The sequence below is a fragment of the Hippocampus comes genome, unplaced genomic scaffold (genome assembly GCF_001891065.2).
Source record: "Hippocampus comes isolate QL1 unplaced genomic scaffold, H_comes_QL1_v1.1 scaffold150, whole genome shotgun sequence".
Taxonomy (NCBI): Eukaryota; Metazoa; Chordata; class Actinopteri; order Syngnathiformes; family Syngnathidae; genus Hippocampus; species Hippocampus comes.
In genome coordinates this window covers 87,444-92,056 of record NW_017805496.1, presented here as the reverse complement: position 1 = coordinate 92,056, position 4,613 = coordinate 87,444, and positions in this window count along the sequence as shown.

Genomic DNA, 4,613 nt, shown 5'->3' with positions numbered 1-4,613 from the left:
GGTTAGCATAAAAAACCTTTGCCGTTGTATAATTAGTGCCGTCAAAATATGATTGGAAAATTAAAAAGAATGAAATCTACACATGTATAAAATCAATCATTACATTCACACTTTATGTTCATTATTTGTTTTGAGTTTTGAACAGTGTTTTTTGGGGGGGTGGGGGGTCTTTGTTTAACCTCTAAAATCAACTTCAAATTGTATCATGTTCCTGAAAACAGGTTTGCAGATAATCGTAAATTGACAACGGCGTTTACGAAAACATGCTTGAAGACGAAAGTGTCCCGGATGTGCACAAGAACATGTTGGAGGAAAATTCAAAGTAAATTGTTTTTGATATTTACAGAAACAACCTCATTGTTTCAGATCATAGACGCTAAAGCGTTAACGTTTGACAAAAATACGTCCATTTTTGAAAACTGTTGTGAGTCCTGGGCATCACCCTGCAATGGAAACGTAGCCTTAGATATGCAATTAATGCTTTTCTTTTCATCCCATTAGTGAATCAAAGCGCTGGATGGCTCAAATAAATTGAACACATGCTGTCACTTGGTGTCAAACCCTGATCGAGATTAAGCAGCGCGACAACGCAGTGGGATATATCAACTTACTCTCAAATGAGCAGTGGGAAAATAAAAAGCATTCCACTCAATTCCAGACAATGGTCTCTGGTGAGCTCTGAAATAATCACCCCAGCCGCTTAAAACGCGATACAAGGTTGCATTGTTCCTGAGGGGATGGCTTCTTAGTTTTTAATAACGTGTTTTTATTTTCCGTAAATGTTGAGCGTAATGTGCTCATAATGCTTTTTTGTCACAAACATGGTGCTGATACCACAATGCTTTGATTCTACAAAAAGCAGGAATTAATTCCTCCCTCTGTGACGCGTCGGAGGATTTGTGTCATCGAGACAACGGTGTTCGGCGACTTCCTTGGAGAAATAACTTCACCCGCTACAATTTCCTTTAATTAGGCGGCGGGGAAAAAACATCTAACGGAAGAAAAAGGGGTGGGGAGGGTTCATAATACGGCTCATAACTAAGATTAATTTGGGATCTGAGCTTGCGGCGGGTTTCATATTTTGTCAAAATGAAGATCAATCTATCTATCGAGCGAGCGAACGAGCTAGCGAGGGAGCTGGCTGGCTAGCAAGCCAGCTAGCTAGGGAGCTAGTGAGGGTGACACTCAAACAGAATTGTGGGAGTAAACTGCATTTCCTTTGTACAGGTATTTGTATTTGCCAGCAAGCTACATAGTTATCTGTTTGTTGTATTGTTCTGACTGTTTCCAAAAATATATATATAAATATAAATGACCTTTGATAACCAAAAACAGGTATTCTATGTTAACTTCGTCTAAGCTTCTTAATTTCCATATCAAGTGGAAATAACAGACCATAGAGAAGAGTGAGTGCATTTAAAGGACCTATGTTGACATGGCGGTCCATTTGTCCCTAACAAGCTAACAAAATGTTTGTTTTTTTTTTTACTCAGGAAAATAAAAGTGGCATACATTTTCCGTGATATCAATCAGTTTTGTAGCACTCTGTAAATAAATAATTGCTCCTCAAATCCTTTTTCATCGCCAAAATCAAGACGCCATGTCTTGGTGTACACGTCAGCGTGAATGAAGAAGGCTTTTTTTTTCCAACAATTGTTGGTAAACATGCTTGAAGATCCGCCATACATCGTAATTCTTGGGCACTGTATTTGGAGTCGTCCGAGCCAAACTAGGTGTGACGTCTCATACTCGTGCTCCCCTCCACAAAGTCACTCTGAGTAAAAGTGACTTTGAATCAAGCTGATGATCACATCCTGTGATTGTCACTGTGCTGTTTTGTGTGCGTCTGACGAGCAGGCGAAGGTGCCCTATAAAAAGGGGGAGGGCGGGATGGCAGTGATGCTGTACTTAAAATGAGATACAGTCCTGTTGCTCACAGGTGCATAAAATTTTATTGTCCTTACACAGGGGGGTCGGGGGGGGGGCTTTGAGGGTTGCTGGAGGTGTCTCGAGCTTGACTTGCTGCATCCTTTCCAGGCCAATGGCTAACGACCGTGATGCTCCTGCCTTGTGAACAGTGTAGCCGCAGTTACCTTGAAAAAGTAACTCGGTTAATTAAATGACTATTTGATGTTAAAAGTAACTGAGTTACTTTACTGATTATTGGTTTGAAGGTAGTGAAGTTCGAATGGCCACTTAGAGGGCTATTCCTTATGCGGAGCTTCTTATTGGTCAACAATGGCTCATTGAACAACAGAGGCTCACGTCAGCCATCACATACCCTCATGCCAAATGTTGATGAAACCTGAAAGGTCTGGTTATATTGATGACATCGTCAAAAAATGTAAACCACAATAAATTTGGTTTTGAAATTATGATTTAATTCCAATCGGCATATACTGCCTTTTATAGAAATGTTGCCCCCACCAAGGTGGCCGCCATTTCGGCATCGGACTTTCTTCTTTCAAAAAAAATATTCACGTAAAATTACATTATGGGAGCTATGAAAATGTATACTGAATGCTGTCTATGGTAATCAATAAGAGTTATTTTGGTTTTAAATAACAATTTTTCATTGTTTTAGTTGAGACAATTCTATCCAAAACTTTCTTGAACAGAACCTTTTGTTCAACTTCAACAAAAATTGTGAGCAGCTGGCAACTCCAAGACAAAATATGGCAGAGATAGAGTTAAAAGAAAAGTTGTGTGTTTCAGTGTGTGTGTGTGCGCGATGGCTGACATTTATCCAGGCAGATGGGTCTTTTACCGCATTACGTTTGTCGTTAAAGAAGGGCCCCATTCTGTTTCTGCCACTCGCCAACAGTGTACACACCCATCAACAAAACACATGTGCATCAATATTATAGTACTGCATATACACAGCACTTGGAAAACAACCGCCTCAAAAGTTTGCACTAAGAATGATAATAAAGTCATGTGAGTAATGGCACGCATCAACAGAATAATGTTTTAGAGTGGTTATTTTTTTCATAGTGGCACAGGAGTTAATTCTAAGCAACAGAGATTTTTTTTCTTTTAATATAGCCTTATGTCATGGCTAACTTATTTTTACACTTTCAAGGAAGATAATATTATCATGCACCAGCAAAGGTTGATTTTACCTTTAGTCTTACTCAGTTTTATTATTAGATTAAATAACCTTTATTTGGCCCATGATGGGAAAGTCTGAATCATTTTTGCCATTGTGGTGAGTACAGGCATATTGTTTGCAGGAAACAGAAAAGAAAAAATAGGCGAGCCAAGAAGACACAAAGTTTGTAAATACATAATATTATAGAGAGGTTAACTTAACACTTCTCGTTATGTGACAGATAACGCCATCAAAGGTTCTTTTTATTTATTTTTTGTCTTACTGGCTTTATTATGCAGTGGTACGCTTATTTTTACGCTTGCATTTTGCCATGCATCATCAAAGTTTTTTTTTTTTTTTTTTTTAATCTTATAAGAGTTTATTATATATGCCAGATGCTGCGGTCGCGCTATTAATTCATTTTGCTTCCGCTCCATGCTCTTTGCGAGTTTTTTCATTTTGCCCTTGCGTGTTTGACTGACGCCTCTTCATAGGCAGGATGTAACCTAGTGCGCTTAAAAGAGGGCGAATGACGGCCTGGCTGCACCTGATAAAACAAGAGCGGCTCGCATTAAAGTGCGAGCGTGACATTTAAGGAGACTCGGGTGCGGGCTGATGAGCTGACTGAGGAGCAGATGTACTCGTACGCCAGCAGATGGACGCGATTTAAGTAGGAACAACTAAAACTAACGGCGGCTGTTCTGTTCCTCACTCCAAAGAAGACGACTCAGAGCCAATTCCCTGATGTTAGGGAACACAGCCAGAATCCTTTCATGTGCTCCTGAAACTGAAATAACCTCCTGGAATCGACCACACACACACACAAAAAATGCCTCTCGAACATTTGTGGGATCACAAGTGGTGGATTTTGTCAACGGGTTACTGAGCTACCATACGCCCGTGACCCTTGTGAGGATAACGTGGTTCCGATGATGGACTGTTGGATAGATGGAGGGATTTAGTTAAAAAAACAGACTTTTTTTTTTTTAAACCAGGATTTACTCACGTGCAATAATTGGTGCATTTTCAGGCATCAAAAGTAAAATAATAAACACAACAATTCCAAAAGGGCCCTAAATACAAATTCCACAGTCCTATTGCTTTTAAATATCAATTAGTGGTGCAAGAGTCAAGTTTTTCCTAAGTGCTCCTGATTAACCCCGCTGCAAGTGTGCAATGATGAAAGACAAGATAGATTTAATATAAACAGATCAAGGAGACAAGCTATTGACATCTTAGATAAAAAAGAACAAAAGAGATGAGCCGAAAATGCAATCAGATTAAAGTTTGATGCCGTGATAGGCAATACGCAATTAACTGTGGGGATGGGGGGATAAAATGGTCGACAGATAAGCCACAAAAACAATTGGTGAGTTTTCATTCAACAATGGGCAAATAAACCGCAAATTTGCAAAACTTCACATTATAGTTATAGATTATAAGGATCTCTGATCACATTCATGGATGACAGGTCTTGAAGCTGATTAAAAGCAACCTTGAAAAGTATTGAATTGCCTTCAAA